The sequence below is a fragment of the Sinocyclocheilus rhinocerous genome, unplaced genomic scaffold, assembly GCF_001515625.1.
Source record: "Sinocyclocheilus rhinocerous isolate Xijiao unplaced genomic scaffold, SAMN03320098_v1.1 scaffold1294, whole genome shotgun sequence".
Classification (NCBI taxonomy): domain Eukaryota; kingdom Metazoa; phylum Chordata; class Actinopteri; order Cypriniformes; family Cyprinidae; genus Sinocyclocheilus; species Sinocyclocheilus rhinocerous.
Window position 1 is genome coordinate 1,487,814 of NW_015656157.1, and position 18,334 is coordinate 1,506,147.

The following is an 18,334-nucleotide window of genomic DNA, read 5'->3' on the forward strand; positions in this document are numbered from 1 at the left end:
CTGTATATATATATATATATATATATTATTGTATTCTTTTCTAGGCCTATCTAGTGGTAGGCTTAATATCTTTGCAGACACTTCAGCTGTGAAATAACAGTATTCACTGTTTCAGAGGTGAGTGTACTTGAATGTGGAGCTAATATGATTTTATAAAAACTTGCCAACTCTGAACATTTGAAACTGCAATAATATCAAACTGCTGCAACAACAGAGAGCAGCATAACTGAGCATAGCTAATTATTTACAATATATTCTAGCAATTCTAATTCTTTTTTTTTGTGTCTTTGGTTATTAGTATAGCTTTGTTATTAGCTACTCAGTTATTTATTGTTTAACAAAATTTAAATTATTATTATATTTTTTTTGTTACATAACAGGTCCTCATAAAGGGTGTCATGTTCAGAAATAACGAAAAAGGGACTGCAGTCCTTTTGAATTTGCAGAGCTTGCTAGAAAAAGTACCTAGTGTTGGATATTCCTCTGTACTTTCTTCATACTTCATATCTCATTTCATCCTCCTTCCTTTCTTCCTTCTTAAGCCTGTTCTCAAAGAGACCTTAGGATTGTCAGTCATTTGCAGTGGCTCAGCGTTAATTCCCCCCGAATACCGGGGCAGTGATAGTGCTCACATCCACAGGATTGGTATGGTGACAGCCGAAACGCTAGGTTTGAGCTCTTGGGGAGAGTAAGAAAGGAGCACCCGTCAAGTTCCCACTGAGTCGAAGGCTTTCTGAAATTCCTCTCTCCCCGAATCCCATTTTTCTTCCCGTCTTTCCCCAAGCCTGGTTATGTCATGCTGTATAATCTCTCTGAGCGTAGTTTCCCCAAATATCTTAAGTGAACGAATCATTCTCATTCACTTCCATGCACTAATTTTTCATTCGCTATACCATAAGCCTGTAGCATTCGCATGAAGAATCATTTCATTGGTTGGACCTAGTAAACAGGTCTGAATGAGACTGACGTCTCGTTCACGTTTAAACACTCTTTCTGGAGTCTTATAATAATATTGTATATTTTTTGTATAAATATTTGTTTTAGCTGCTTTTCTTTTCTTTTTCTTTTTTTTACCAAATCGGTTGAATGAGTCATTCAATCATTTACTCATAATGATCCAATGACTCATTCAAAACACAAAACCACAGACTAGTACCTGCGGTCACTGAATGAATCGGTGAACAAATCTTTTTAGAAAGCAGATTCAAATGATTCAGATCACTGTATTGTGTTAAATATTTAAAATTATTCATTTATTCACAAGGTTTTAAGTAGTCACACAATGACAACGTCGCATGAGTTGTACCCTCATTAATCATTCATGCCTTAGTGCATGCTGGGAAGCGGGCAAACACTAATGAAAAATAAAAGCTCTTTTCAGGCATATTTGACAAAAAAAAATACAATACTTTGTTATTCAGCATTATTTACTAGAGTGCTCATTTAATATTCTATTTACTTTAAGTGCAGCTTTATTTTTTTTTGTAATTGCTACTTTATTCTCATAATTACAGTAGGACTTTTATATCTCACACTGTGAATTGAGTATTTTTTTGTGTGTATTATTGTTCTCGCAATTGTGTCTTTGATTCTCATTATTGTTTTTATTATTATTATTATTCATTGCATTATTTTTATTTCTCCAGTAATTGCAACTTAATATCTCACAATTGGGATTCTGGCATATTTGAACAAAAATAAGTATTAATACAATATTCTAATATAGAATCTGGATTTCTTTATGTATTTTTCAGCATTATTTACTAGAGTGCTCAATTAAGATCCAAAAATGTTGGAGTTATTTACTTGAAGTTGAAATTTGCATAGACTTTTCATACAATAAACAGCGTCCTATGGATTAAACAGACAAAATCCAAAACATTTCTAGCCACGAGATAATCTAGTTCAGTTTTGTGGGTGTTTGAGAACTGCAGCGAAACACCTCCTGTTGTGTTTTCTGGGCCGGAAGGGATTGACAATAGCAGAACTGCAATGAATCCCACAAAGCGCGAAAACATTAGCGATGCAGCAGGTTTTACTAGGGACCTCCTCTGCTGCTGGTTAGCCCGCTGTTGTGTGGTCTCTTTCCTAGAAGATAAGTCTGCCAGCTGTCAGCGCTAGGCCACTGTTGTCTAACCATTCCAGAGATTAGAGCTGGTTATTGGAAACAGCAAAAGCAGGTGGTGTGCCACCGGATTAAAGAAGACGCTGAAATAGGCCAGGCTCGCATCCAGAACAAAAAATACGGGGGCCGCTGTCCCAGAACATCACCCCATGTAATAACGGTTAATCCTTCTATTTTACGCCGGCACATGCGTGTCATATTTCTGGCTGGGTTGGACTTTATACGGCATGCTGCTGTTGTGACCAAAGGGGACAAAAACAAGTGTATGCTCTGTGGTTTTTCTTTCATAAGAACTAGTATTCATAATTCTAGTTTGACACAGAGTGGGTGGTAAACATCATTACTTTTGGATGCTGCTGGTGTTTTTGTGTTTTCGTCATTGTTGGCAATCAGTCTTACAATGAGATAAGAGATGCTGGGATTATATTATCCTGCAAGCTTAGGGAAACTCATTCAAGGTTTGAATTACCTTCTCTCTTCTTTAATAAAATCAAGCGCTTATTGCTTGAGATGCCTATTTGTTGAAAACTCTGCAGATAATTCACTAATGAAGACTGTTTCCAAAAAAAATGCAAAGGTAATTATGATATTACTCACAATTGTGACACTTAAGAGACTCGCTTTTTCTCATAATTGCAACTTTATTCTTCTTCTTGTAACTTCTGCTATATCTCACAATATGACTATTTCTGACAATTACAACTTTTTTTCTTGTAATTGGGACTTTTATATCTCACTATGTGACTAAATTGCAGCTTTATTTTTTTGTAATTGCAACATTTTTCTTGTAATTGGGAATTTTATATTTCACAGTGTGATTATAAATCGTAAATTGCAGCTTTATTTTTTGTAATTACAACTTTTTTCTTGTAATTGGGACTTTTATAATTCACAGTGTGATTATAAATCAAAAATTGCAGCTTTATTTTTTGTAATTACAACTTTTTTCTTGTAATTGGGACTTATATTTCACAGTGTGATTATAAATCATAAATTGCAGCTTTATTTTTTGTAATTACAACTTTTTTCTTGTAATTGGGACTTTTATATCTCACAATGTGACAATGTATCATAAATAGCAGCTTTATTGTTTTGTAATTACAACACTTTCTTGTAATTGGGACTTTTATATCTCACTTTTTGACTATATATCATACATTGCAGCTTTATTTTTTGTAATTACAACTTTTTGTTGTAATTGGGACTTTTATATCTCACTTTTTGACTATATATCATACATTGCAGCTTTATTTTTTGTAATTACAACTTTTTGTTGTAATTGGGACTTTTATATCTCACTTTTTGACTATATATCATACATTGCAGCTTTAGTTTTTGTAATTACAACTTTTTCTTGTAATTGGAACTTTTATATCTCACTGTGTGACTATATATCAAACATTGCAGCATTATTTTTTTGTAATTGTACCTTTTTCTTGTAATTGGTCATATCTCACAATATGACTCATAAATTGCAGCTTTCTTATTGCATCTCTTGTCATTGCAACTTTATATCTCACAATTGTAATTTTTTCTTATAAATAGGACTATATCACACAATGTGGCTATAAAGTATCTCCAGTATCAATTCTCCTTTATTTTTCACTTTAAGGTGTAAACTGGCATTAATCACCAACAATCAAAAGCCTAGACTGACTAGATTATTTTTCCATGAGGGCTTTTTCCACTTGCGTGTCAATGGGTGTCCCATGTTTTGTCTGTAACTCAAGGGACCCAGTTTGACTCGAGTCACTCCATACTTAACCTCCCACTCATTATCCCACAACAGCTGCTGGGGTCAGTGGTGACCTGGTGTCAAATGGTTGTCACCGTGTTCTCAAATATACAGGTCAACTGAATGCAGTGATGAATGTATGGAGTCGTGTTCTAGTGTATATTGTAAATCCTCTGTCAAAAACAAAATTTCCACAAGAAGAGCATAAAAACTAGTCAAGGAGAAGTTACAACCTGTCTTTTCAATTCACTCAAGTGAGCCAAGAGTGTGTGCATTTGATTTGATCAATTTGCATTTTCCAGGCCTCAACTTTGCAATTCAGTTCTAGAGTTCAAACCTCTCAAGGAAGTTGAACTCCACTAGTGCCAGACAGAGATTAGAGCAACCACTGATTTTGAGACACTTTAAAAGCAGTTTATTATTTGACACACATTTCAATAGAGAAACCTCGAAACACTCAAGACACCCTTGAAATGGCAATTTTATAGATAATAATAATAAGAAGAATGGTAATAAGAATTATTTTCTATAGCGCCTTTTAATGTTATATCTCAAAGCGCTTTACATAAACAAGTAAAATAACAAAATACAAGCAAAATACACCATGTGAAGATTATAAAATAAGCAAGAAAAGAAGATATGCATTCAAAACACTTAAAAATAAAATAATATAGAATTAATACCAAAAAATCAAGTAAAAGATACCCTAAAAAATAAGTTTTAATGTGAGATTTAAAAAGGGATTAAGGGATTTTGCTTGCCTTATCTCAATAGGTAAAGAGTTCCATAGTTTTGGAGCTAATGATGAAAAAGCCCATCGATCTTAAACGGGTTGACAACAGTTAACAGACCCGTTTCAGATGAATGAAGGTCACACTTTGGGGTATAGGGAGATAAAACCTCAGACAAATATTGAGGTGCCAGATCATGTAAAGCCTTATAAGTAAGCATCAGAATTATTTTAAAATCAACCCTAAACCTAACAGGGAGCCAATGCAAAGACTCCAAGATAGGAGTAATATGATCTCTTATCTTAGTTCTAGTTAGGATTCTTGCAACCACATTTTGCACGACCTGCAATTTGTTTAGGGTAGCTTTTGAAACCCCAGCCAACAAAGCATTGCAATAATCAATACGGGAAAATACAAAAGTGTTAATCAACTTCTCAGCAACAGGGAAGGACAGCATTGGACGTAATCTGGTGATATTTCTAAGATGAAAGAAAGATGTTTTAACAGTATTCTGAACATGAGGCTCACATGTTAGACTAGAATCAAAAATCACCGCCAGATTTTTTAGTTTTGCCCCAGAAACTCCATGATAGGACCATCAACTGACCCAGCTTTACGTATTTGGTGGGGTGAACCAATGAGCATAATGTCAATCGGTTCCCTGTTAAGACAAAGAAAATGTTGTGACATCCATTCCTTTGTCTTAGAAATACATTGAGAAAGAAAATCCACAGGCACAGTATCATCAGGTTTTGAATGCATGTAAATTTGAGTGTCAACTGCATAAAAATGAAATTTAAGACCAAGAGATCTCAAAAGTTGACCAAGTGGAAAAATGTAGATGTTAAAAAGCATGGGGCCCAAAATTGATCCCTGAGGGACTACAGAGTGCACGACACCAACCTCATACCTAAATCCACCCATGATAGCAAATTGCTTACGATCTGTGAGTTCGGAAAAAGATGCAACATGTGAAAGTCTTTTACGATTCAGCAATTTGTTAATGGAATTAAATAGATGTCGTTCTATTCTCACTACCCCTTTATGGATTCCTAGACTTTTTTGGTTGATGCTCCATCTGAAAACATAGTAAGCTGTCCACAGAGGTAGTATTTTAAGGGATCACAGGCTCTTCTGAGTTTTAAGGTAGGCAACTTAATTATGCTGCCTTATTTTCGAGCTACTGCTAATGCTTTGCACTCAAGCTCACTAAATAAGTTAAAGATGGTGAATTAGGTGAAATGTTGATTATAAGTTCTTGTATTTCATTCATTGAAAAAAAGTGTTGATTTAAAAGTTTTTCAGTGTAATTAAAACTTGATTTTATCTCATTTATGTGAGCTTGAATGTACATTTTATGCTTATATCATGCTGTTAGTTTAGCAACATGCTAACTAATAACGAGTCACATTCTCCTGTGAGGAGCACTATTTTGTGAGTTGTTGCCTATTTAGTGCGCTCTTAATCAGTCACATATGAAGTTGCATGACAGCTAGGATTCCGCCAATGTAGGCAGCTTGTTAGTTTTTGATACAGAGCTACTATGTCAGAGGAGAATTTGTGGGTTTTTGCCAAAGGCTTCTTGTAATTGGAAGGAACGGTAAATTACTGAGGTAAAAACTGAGCTTCAGCTTTCACGCAGCAGGAGAATAAGAAACGGCTCTCATTGGTGCTTGATAATTCCAGCTAATAGTGTCTAATTGCTCTCGCTGATTTGTAAGCAGTAAGAACATTGATTAAAGGCAACGATGTTGCGAAGAGGCAGCAGACGGGTTGCCAACAGCCGGAGGGTCTGATTGTCATTGCAGCTGCTGCAACTAGCAATAGATTAGCAAAGGATTGCCAATCTCATCCAAAGGTCACACTCTGACTGTATGAACAACTAGCATATCTATTAGCCCATTAGCATAGCGGTGCACTAAGATCCTGTGTAAAAAAATGTTTCAGATGATCCCACAGGAGTAAAAGTGATCCCAAATGTTTTGTGAGACATGTAGCTGTTTGCATTTGTAGCATAAATGCTAATGCATTCTGGACTTGCTAACCAGGGACAAGTCATACTTCAAAACAGTCAGCAGAAGTAAAACCATTATGTACATGTATGTGTGTTTTTTGTGTGACTGATTCCGAAATCATGTGATATACATCCAAATTCACTTTCATGGAAGGCAAAGCTAACCCACTAGGCAGTGGCCAGGCAGTCTGAAGTGATTCGTTTTGACAGGGTTAGAATGCCAGCCAGTGAAGGGTGTCTTCTAATCCATTCAGATGACCGCAGGACGGCGTCCCACCTCCGCCATGCGACCTAGCTAGGTCGTGGCCTTTTCCGACACTGCCCAAAAACATTTCTCATGCAATACCAGGCTTCATGCTCACCTTTCTTCAGCTCTCTCGTCCTTCTAATTAAAAGCTTATGCAACTTCAGTGTTATATTCGCCCTAATGGAATGCCTTGTAATTTTATCACCCTGTGTTTACATGTAATTGGCCCCAAGAGTCAATTGCGCTAATGAATTGGCAGTTAGGATAAGTATCTCAAGAGGTTGTAGTGGAAGGCATCATAATTAGATGTGTCCTTTGTTTCATGAGTATGTTTTTTTCTTTTTCATGACATGGCAATATAAATATAGAAAATATAAACATACTTACTTACTTACAGGTTGTGATTCAGTGGAGCCAGCTGGTTCAAATAAACTGGATACTGAGCAGTGTTCCCTCTAAGCTGCGCACGTGCCACTTATGTCACGGCTATGCAGAAGAAATAATATTCAGTTCAAAGTTTATTTGTATAACGCTTTTCACGATACAAATTGTTTCAAAGCAGCTTTACAGAAAAATAAGTTTCTACAATATATTTAGTAGTAGCTTATCAGTGGTGACTGCCAGTTAATGTACATATGGCAGAAATGTACGGAAAAATCAATTAAAGACGTAATCAAACAGATGATGAATACTATTAACAGCAATTATTATATGTTGCAATCAAACTTATAGCAAAATTTGGTAATTCTGTATGTTGTTTCAGGGTTGGCATCATCTGAGGTCCTCTGAGGGGTTGGCATCATCTCTTCTCAATATGCCGTGCACAGGACAGATGCAAAAAGGAGTTGAAAAAGCCATTTGATTGAAACCTAATAAATGCGAAATAATTTAAATGCTTGGGCAAACCACGATAGAGTTGGTGTCGATATAGAACCGGTTTACAGGTTTCATAGAAAGAGAATGATGTGCGCCAAATCAGTCGCTGTAGAAATCGAATACTTCAATGTTTGCAGATAAAATAGCTCAACACGAGAGCCAATGCAAACGTAATGATATGAAATAAAACGTCATCATGTTTTAAAGAAGAGTGGCTTGATTAAGTGGTGGAAATATCGGATGATGGGCACATATAACCTAAAAGTTTCATCATTTAGTTACATCAAGGGCCAAATCAAATATAATAGCACATTAAAGTTAAAAGTTACACACTTTTTGTGTGTGCGCTGTACACGTCTGGTATAAATGTTTTTGCTCAGGTGGACGAAATGTCCGCCCAATAGAGAAAAGTTTTGCTCTGCAAGGAAAACTAATTTGAAGTAACATTGGTACTGAGCCATTTTTCAAGAGCAAGCTTTTTGTGAATCCCGAGATTGGAGAAGCAGTCGTCAGTAAAATGGCGGGAACACAAATAAAAGATTGGGGTTGTACTGCTGTGATACAGTGGAAATTTTTTTTTAACCACTGATTCTTTGCTGCCTCTTCTTTCAGAAGTGAAAATAAAACAAATTTACTTTCCCAGTGTAGGACACATTGTCTTCTCGACATGATGTTAACCACACGAACAAGCCACAGTGTTTGAGAATATAACGTAGAATATAGGCGGGCATTATGCAAATGTGATACACCGTGATGTGTAGCCGTCACAAAAGTGGGATTCGAATTACTGACGACTCGTTTAGGCTGTTCCGAGTCGATTCTTTCTTTTAGGAGACAATAACTTTATTCATCGTGCACTTTCGGCTTTACAACTTTGCAGATCGCTTACATTCACATTACATTACACACTGCATGAAAGGCAATATTCGAAATGGCATAATAGGGGCACCATATATTTATTAATAATATGCCGTGCACAGGACAGATGCAAAAAGGAGTTGAAAAAGCCATTTGATTGAAACCTAATAAATGCGAAATAATTTAAATGCTTGGGCAAACCACGATAGAGTTGGTGTCGATATAGAACCGGTTTACAGGTTTCATAGAAAGAGAATGATGTGCGCCAAATCAGTCGCTGTAGAAATCGAATACTTCAATGTTTGCAGATAAAATAGCTCAACACGAGAGCCAATGCAAACGTAATGATATGAAATAAAACGTCATCATGTTTTAAAGAAGAGTGGCTTGATTAAGTGGTGGAAATATCGGATGATGGGCACATATAACCTAAAAGTTTCATCATTTAGTTACATCAAGGGCCAAATCAAATATAATAGCACATTAAAGTTAAAAGTTACACACTTTTTGTGTGTGCGCTGTACACGTCTGGTATAAATGTTTTTGCTCAGGTGGACGAAATGTCCGCCCAATAGAGAAAAGTTTTGCTCTGCAAGGAAAACTAATTTGAAGTAACATTGGTACTGAGCCATTTTTCAAGAGCAAGCTTTTTGTGAATCCCGAGATTGGAGAAGCAGTCGTCAGTAAAATGGCGGGAACACAAATAAAAGATTGGGGTTGTACTGCTGTGATACAGTGGAAATTTTTTTTTAACCACTGATTCTTTGCTGCCTCTTCTTTCAGAAGTGAAAATAAAACAAATTTACTTTCCCAGTGTAGGACACATTGTCTTCTCGACATGATGTTAACCACACGAACAAGCCACAGTGTTTGAGAATATAACGTAGAATATAGGCGGGCATTATGCAAATGTGATACACCGTGATGTGTAGCCGTCACAAAAGTGGGATTCGAATTACTGACGACTCGTTTAGGCTGTTCCGAGTCGATTCTTTCTTTTAGGAGACAATAACTTTATTCATCGTGCACTTTCGGCTTTACAACTTTGCAGATCGCTTACATTCACATTACATTACACACTGCATGAAAGGCAATATTCGAAATGGCATAATAGGGGCACCATATATTTATTAATAATAGTACCATTTAATCATCGTTTAAATGCCAGACTACCTAAATATTTTTGCTGACATTTCTAACGCGTCATGTCAGAAAGCTCAAATCATCTCAAACTGGGTTCTTGAACATGACAATGAGTTCAATATACTCAAATGACCTCCAGAGTCACCAGATCACAATTCAATAGAGCACCTTTGGGTGTGGTGGAATAGGAGATTCACGTCATGGATCTGCAACCTCCAATGTCAATTTCTGGGAAATGTTTCCAGCATTTTGTTGAATCTATGCCACAAAGAATTACGTTCTGAAGGCAAAAGGGGGTCCAACCCAATACTAGCAAGGTGTACCTAATAAAGTGGCTGGTGAGTGTATTTTCAATAACAAGGCTACTGTTTAGCTGGGTTCAACAGTAAAGAAAACAAAATAGAGACAGCTGAAACAAACAAAAACACCCCCTAAAAAGCATTTACTATCTGACCTCTTGCTGCAGCAGATTCCACTCGCTCTCGCTGACCAATCGGTAGCCAGACGGAGGAAGGTAAGCCGTATCGGCAGTATGAGAGATGCTGGACAGGAGTGATGCAGTTTCCTCCTGCTCTGGGGTCATGGCCTTAATGGCCTTCTCCTGGTCTTTGGTGAGGAGAAAGTGTCCCGGCTGGAGGGATGACATGGAGGAGGTGTCCCTGCTGTCAAAGCCCCCACAGTCTGCCCCCACTAGAGGGCCAAAGTCTGACTCGTCCAGCTGGCTAGCTGACTTGGCCTTGTTGTTTTGTCCGCCCAGCCCGTGAGGCTGTCACTGCATGAAAGGCAATATTCGAAATGGCATAATAGGGGCACCATATATTTATTAATAATAGTACCATTTAATCATCGTTTAAATGCCAGACTACCTAAATATTTTTGCTGACATTTCTAACGCGTCATGTCAGAAAGCTCAAATCATCTCAAACTGGGTTCTTGAACATGACAATGAGTTCAATATACTCAAATGGCCTCCACAGTCACCAGATCTCAATCCAATAGCACACCTTTGGGATGTGGTGGAACGGGAGACTGGCATCATGGATGAGCAGCCGACAAATCTGCAGCAACTGCATGATGCTGTCATGTCAATATGGACCAAAAGTTCTGAGGAATGTTTCCGGCACCTTGTTGAATCTATGCCATGAAAAATTAAGGCAGTTCTAAAGGAGGTTCAACCCGGTATTAGCAGGTGTACCAAATAAAGTGGCGGGTGAGTGTACTGTATGTGTCCACTTTAGGCTTTGTTTTATTGACTTTAGAGCATACTCAGAAGACGTCATTGAGTCATGGTGATAAACGTTTGCAGTTTATGACACTGCACTCGTGTGTAATCACAATCTTCATGCCACTTCTGTAATCCTCTTGATTTATTTCCTCAGCTTTGAGGATCCAGTGACTGGCGGCAGTCCTGTCAGTGCCGTGTCTCAATTTGGAGGGGCTTTCAGAGAGGACGTTAATTTACGGGTACTGCTGGCTGTGCCCAAATGCCAGGGGTGCCGCACATGGCTGACCTACTTTACTGTTGCCCTATCCACATGCATGCTGACTGCAGTGCTACTAGGACCTGGACTACCCAGTGGAACTCATTAGCTGCTGCGTAACTACAAGGGAAACTGATCTTGTGAAATACTGAAGCAGCGGAAGGTAATTTATGTTTGGTGGAAAATATTGTGAGGTGTATATTTTGACATTTTAAAGTTGATACCACAGGCGCTAATTATTTTATTTGCTCAAGAGAATATATCTGGAGATGCTTCAGGATTTGAGCTCTCTGGGATGTCGCTCCATGTTAAATCTGATGAGTCACGCCATAATGGAGTATGACAGCCACCGTCATTGTAATCTGAGCTACTTCATCCAGTGAATTTTCAAAAACCTTGGTATCTTTAATGCTTTCTTTTATAACAGCCATAAATATTTGAACAACATTTCTATTTGCCTGAGTAATACTATAGTTAAAAAAAAATCTAAGACGTTAATGAATAACTTACATTTTAGACAAAATAGTTCCCATTACGTCATCTGTTTTTACTCCACCAATGAAAATAATTCCAAATGAAGCCACAGAAGAATCAAAAGTCGCACGTCTCCAAGAAATGCAACACAGTGGTGTTCTGTTCCTGAATGAAATTAATACGAATGTGGTTCATTCACTAAGACAACCACTTTTTTAGTTCCTAAATGAATCAGTGTTTTGAAGGAATTGGTTTTAGTGAATGATTCAGTGATTCACTCATACAGTTGTTCCATTTCTAAATGAATCAATGTTTTTGAGTCGGTTTTAGTGAATGAATCAGTGACTGAGTCAAAGACAGTTGTTGTTTTGCGTTCCTGAATGAATCAATGTGTTTTGAATGAATCAGTTTTAGTAAATTATTCTATGTAAGTCGATTTCTGCCATGGAATAAAAATAAATAAATACTTTTTTTTACTGTATAGGTCAGAATTTCTTCCTCACAATTCTTACAACTTTGTAATATAAACAGAATTGCGAAATATAAAACTTGCAATTGTCAAAAAAAAACAAAAAACAGAATTGCGAGATAACGTTTTTTTTCCTCGCAATTCTGAGTTTACATCTTATAATTCTAAGTTTATATCTTGCAATTTAGACATTTTCCTCAGAATTCTGAGTTTATTTCCCCTAATTTCTTTTTGTTTCCACCATGCAACAAAAAGGTAGCTATAACTATAACTTTTTTTCTCACAATTGCGAGTTTTTATCTCATATCTCACAAGTCCGAGTCTGAATTGCTACCTATAAACTCCGAATTGTGGAAAAAAAGCCTGAATTGTGAGATTAAAAAGTTGCGATTACCTTTATTTTTTGAATTCCATGGTGGAATCAGGCTTCCATATGATTCAGTGACTCAGTTATACTGTGAATACCATCTTGTTTCTTTCCTGAATTAATGTTTTTAAACCTGACCTTTTAATATAAGCGCCAAAATAAATATACTTGCAATTTGTGATAAAGGCATATTTAATCGTTTAGTAAAGGCAAATGACCCTTTAATGTCAAAATCATTAGACTCCATCTCAAAGCTGAACTTTAGTACTGCTGCATTTTGACGACTTTCAATTATAATTGTGCAAATGAGTCAGACGTGGCCCGAGGGGCTGTGAGTCAGACAAAACTGTGAGCACGGTGAGCCTTACGACATTGGTTTCTCTCTTCAGTCACATTCACGTGACTTTTTTTGGCCAACAGCCATTGTTTTCAATGTCATTATCAACATCCTGTGGAGAAACTGTGCTCTCCATATGTCCATGGAAATTGGCTGTAAATAGTGTTTTTCATTTAGAAATGAAACCAAATGGCTTCTTCCTCGAAAGCTGGATAATTTTTCAAGGTCAAGGCGTTTTGGCCTTCATCACATACTTTTTTTTTTTTTTTTTTCAAAAATTCTGAATTAAGTTTAGAACCAACACAAACCACATGTGCAAAAATCCTCCTTGTAGCCTCGAAAATTTGGAATGTGAAAGAAAAGGTATTTAAGCTATTTGAAATATGTATATTTTAATAATAATAATAATATTGTTTAAATTATTTAAAAATAACCATGGGTCGTAATCCATTCTTGGCCTGGCTACGTCAATTCAAAGTAGTTTTGATTAGAGAAAACGACACCATGAAGAAGATGCCAGCAGTGGTTGTCTGTTTACGTTTTTCTGTCTTGATTGCCACATTTAGTTAGTACCAAGCTTATCTTTGACCTAATTATCTAGTTCCTGCACCATAGCTGAAGCCAAGGATCAGGTCATCTAACATGACTCTGAGCGAAGATAAAAGCATTAAGCAGCTGTCAAGTAGAGCATCAGTCAGTTTATTCACAGGATTGTAAGCCAATAAAAGAGCGAATGTTCAATACTGTACATCACTATTCTTGTTGGAGTTGGTCCATCAGGGAGGCGTGGTCAGTCTCTTTGTGCTAGTAGGTCATGTTCATGGACCATGATAAACTGAATAATTCATCCCATCAGGAAACTGAGCGATGCCAGTTGTTGCTAGAATAGAGGGTCTTTCTGTTCTCACCTGGATCAGATATGCATGTTAAACAAGTCATGTTCTCAGGCTGCGCTGAGTCATTGTCTTTCTTCCCTGAAACACAATTGACACTCTATCCCCTCAAGAGTTGTGTGTGATTGTCCTGCGCCGCTCCTACAATAGCATGTCATCTCTCATTAGCTTTTAGCTGATTAGCATGCCTGTTCATGAACCAGATCCAGGTGAAGCTTCATGAATGTTTTTAACCTTCTTTTATTAAAGGTGATATGATTTTCATGTTCAGATACTTCCAATACTAGTTAATGTGCAAAGAGAACTACAAGTAGGGCTGCACGATTTGGGAAAAAAATCTTAATTGTGATAATTTTTCTGATAAAATTTGCAATTGTTATTTAAATTGAAAAAAAAAACAAGTTTTTTGCTGTGCTTATTTGTAGGGCTGCACAATTTTTCCCCAAACTTTGTGATTTTTATATCAATTCAGTTCTGGTTTCAGACTGTTTTTATTAATAGTCTTCGTTTTAAGCTCTTAAACATATTTATTTGCACATTTTGCACATCTGCTCGAAATAAACACCCTTTTGGACGCCAACTTCGCTCCTGTGATTTTGATCCTCCTTGTGACTGCACAATATTACAGTACAGCTGTCTTAATTTCTTCATTTTCAAATGTTAAAACTGAAAGAGGCAGCGCAGAGCATTTGTGATTAAATAATTGCATTAAGCCATATAGTGATCGTGATTTATGGTTTAGAATGTAAATTTTCAGCTTCTGTTAAATTTGATTATTATCTTTGACATTTCCTGTTCCAAACTTGGTCTTGTTTATGTTTACAAGGCTGTATGACTTTATTTCTTCTGTGGAACATAAAAGAAGATAATTTGAAGAATGTTTTTGAAAATTTAAATATTTAATCGTTTAGTAAAGGCAAATGACCCTTTAATGTCAAAATCATTAGACTCCATCTCAAAGCTGAACTTTAGTACTGCTGCATTTTGACGACTTTCAATTATAATTGTGCAAATGAGTCAGACGTGGCCCGAGGGGCTGTGAGTCAGACAAAACTGTGAGCACGGTGAGCCTTACGACATTGGTTTCTCTCTTCAGTCACATTCACGTGACTTTTTTTGGCCAACAGCCATTGTTTTCAATGTCATTATCAACATCCTGTGGAGAAACTGTGCTCTCCATATGTCCATGGAAATTGGCTGTAAATAGTGTTTTTCATTTAGAAATGAAACCAAATGGCTTCTTCCTCGAAAGCTGGATAATTTTTCAAGGTCAAGGCGTTTTGGCCTTCATCACATACTTTTTTTTTTTTTTTTTTCAAAAATTCTGAATTAAGTTTAGAACCAACACAAACCACATGTGCAAAAATCCTCCTTGTAGCCTCGAAAATTTGGAATGTGAAAGAAAAGGTATTTAAGCTATTTGAAATATGTATATTTTAATAATAATAATAATATTGTTTAAATTATTTAAAAATAACCATGGGTCGTAATCCATTCTTGGCCTGGCTACGTCAATTCAAAGTAGTTTTGATTAGAGAAAACGACACCATGAAGAAGATGCCAGCAGTGGCTGTCTGTTTACGTTTTTCTGTCTTGATTGCCACATTTAGTTAGTACCAAGCTTATCTTTGACCTAATTATCTAGTTCCTGCACCATAGCTGAAGCCAAGGATCAGGTCATCTAACATGACTGAGCGAAGATAAAAGCATTAAGCACCGTGCCAAGCAGCTGTCAAGTAGAGCATCAGTCAGTTTATTCACAGGATTGTAAGCCAATAAAAGAGCGAATGTTCAATACTGTACATCACTATTCTTGTTGGAGTTGGTCCATCAGGGAGGCGTGGTCAGTCTCTTTGTGCTAGTAGGTCATGTTCATGGACCATGATAAACTGAATAATTCATCCCATCAGGAAACTGAGCGATGCCAGTTGTTGCTAGAATAGAGGGTCTTTCTGTTCTCACCTGGATCAGATATGCATGTTAAACAAGTCATGTTCTCAGGCTGCGCTGAGTCATTGTCTTTCTTCCCTGAAACACAATTGACACTCTATCCCCTCAAGAGTTGTGTGTGATTGTCCTGCGCCGCTCCTACAATAGCATGTCATCTCTCATTAGCTTTTAGCTGATTAGCATGCCTGTTCATGAACCAGATCCAGGTGAAGCTTCATGAATGTTTTTAACCTTCTTTTATTAAAGGTGATATGATTTTCATGTTCAGATACTTCCAATACTAGTTAATGTGCAAAGAGAACTACAAGTAGGGCTGCACGATTTGGGAAAAAAATCTTAATTGTGATAATTTTTCTGATAAAATTTGCAATTGTTATTTAAATTGAAAAAAAAAACAAGTTTTTTGCTGTGCTTATTTGTAGGGCTGCACAATTTTTCCCCAAACTTTGTGATTTTTATATCAATTCAGTTCTGGTTTCAGACTGTTTTTATTAATAGTCTTCGTTTTAAGCTCTTAAACATATTTATTTGCACATTTTGCACATCTGCTCGAAATAAACACCCTTTTGGACGCCAACTTCGCTCCTGTGATTTTGATCCTCCTTGTGACTGCACAATATTACAGTACAGCTGTCTTAATTTCTTCATTTTCAAATGTTAAAACTGAAAGAGGCAGCGCAGAGCATTTGTGATTAAATAATTGCATTAAGCCATATAGTGATCGTGATTTATGGTTTAGAATGTAAATTTTCAGCTTCTGTTAAATTTGATTATTATCTTTGACATTTCCTGTTCCAAACTTGGTCTTGTTTATGTTTACAAGGCTGTATGACTTTATTTCTTCTGTGGAACATAAAAGAAGATAATTTGAAGAATGTTTTTGAAAATTTAACTAAAGTCAATGGGGTCCAAAACTAAAACATTTGGAACCCATAGACTTTCAATGTATAGACAAAAAAACCTGACATTTTTCAAAATGTAGAATTGTATGTTCCACAGATGTATGAAAGTTGTTCAGGCTTAGAACAACATGAGGGTCAATTCTGGCCAAATTTTCGCTTTAAGTTTCTCAAAATGACTTCTGTAGTGTTTAAAAAGCCATGATTGTTTGTTCTTCACACAGTCAGCATGTATAAAGTCAGCATTTCGCAGTCCCTGCTCCTTGTTCGTCATCTCCTTGAACTCCCAAACGTCTGCTGAATCCAAGAAGGTCTCTGGTCTCAGATGGCTTCTGTTCTCCAGCAACACGCCAATGCCCTTGTCGGCTTTTGTTTGGCCAAGGATTCCATTGCTTCTGTGAAGTACGACGTCCCCTTGAGATGGCACCTCCAGGGAGTCGACATTCACCCTGAGCATCTGTCATTTGCCCCTTCCTCATCCTTGGTTCACTTCATCCTGTCTTACTGTCTGCTCGCGGGCCACTGTCGGGTTTCCCCAAGCTGCAGATGATAGATGGGCTTGCGGAGCAGCAGGAGACAGAATGAGGAGGTTACGAACGGTTATGTAAAGAGATGTGTGGGCAGCATTTTAAATCGATGTGAGTTGAAGAGTGCCATCAGCTGCACTAAACTAGTGCAGATCCAGCAGTGATATATGGGAAAGTTGACGCCTCCACACACTTCCCTTCAGCTCATGGCCCCCTCCATGAGTTCTTGCACCTGCCCTAGAATTTTTTTTTCTCTTCCAGTGTGTGTTCATTATTCCTTTTAATGTGCTTTCTCTCTAATTAAGGTACTAGGCTGCCTTAATTGCTCCCAGTTTGTATCATCTGTTTAAGAGTTTTTTTTTGTTTTTTCAACCCCGATAGACTTTTCTCTCTGATGTTTGTGCGATGTCAGTCTGTGCTTATGCTGCTATTTTTTTCTATTCTCATCATTAAACCTGGTCTTGTTTATGTAGGACAATATCCTGGATTCGACAGAAACATTAAGCACCACATAGTTACGTGTTTTTCAAAACAAGCACTGCTTCAAACCGGTTGAATGTTTTTCATTTCCTTTTCACTCCGACTAGCTCTTAATAGTATGATTCCAGGATGCGTTGATTTTAGGCTTCTTATGATTGCATAAAATGACTAACACTGCAAGTTTAAGTACCCAAAAAATGGTTAAGTAGACAAAATGGTAGACGACACTTAAGTCACAAAAAATGTATGAATGTGATTGCATTAGATAACAAAATATCAAACTAGTGTTATTTATATACTATTATAGTATTTCTATATTATAGTATTAATAGTATACTATTAATAAATAAATATATATAACATAATATTATATATAATATTATAGTAATACTGTTATAATTTTTTTTCATTTTCATTTTAATATTAGTTTAATTTTTAGTAATTTTATTATGTAATATATTTAAAGGGGTCATATGATGCGATTTCAAGTTTTCCTTTCTCTTTGGAGTGTTACAAGCTCTTGGTGCATAAAGAAGATCTGTAAAGTTGCAAAGAATAAAGTCTCAAATCCAAAGAGATATTCTTTATAAAAGTTAAGAATCAACCACACCTACCTAAAACGGCTCGTTCTAACACGCCCCCACACTGTAAACCCGAACAGTACTACTAACTTATAAAGATTAAGAACACTGCAATTAAAGTCTGTTAAATCGTTGATGCAACTTATA

The 18,334-nt window shown here is 36.7% G+C and overlaps 1 protein-coding gene across 3 annotated transcripts in view; it reads left to right on the top strand.

Annotated features, from left to right (window-relative positions):
- Positions 1-18,334, top strand: part of LOC107719577 (leucine-rich repeat and immunoglobulin-like domain-containing nogo receptor-interacting protein 3) — a 37,642-nt gene that overhangs the window by 11,519 nt on the left and 7,789 nt on the right. Inside the window, exon 2 of one of the 3 annotated variants that reach the window (XM_016527032.1) lies at positions 11,109-11,373. The exons of the other annotated variants lie outside the window; for them this stretch is intronic. The gene's annotated coding sequence lies outside the window, so the exon portion shown is untranslated. The remainder of the gene's footprint in view (positions 1-11,108; positions 11,374-18,334) is intronic. 3 annotated transcript variants of the gene reach the window in all.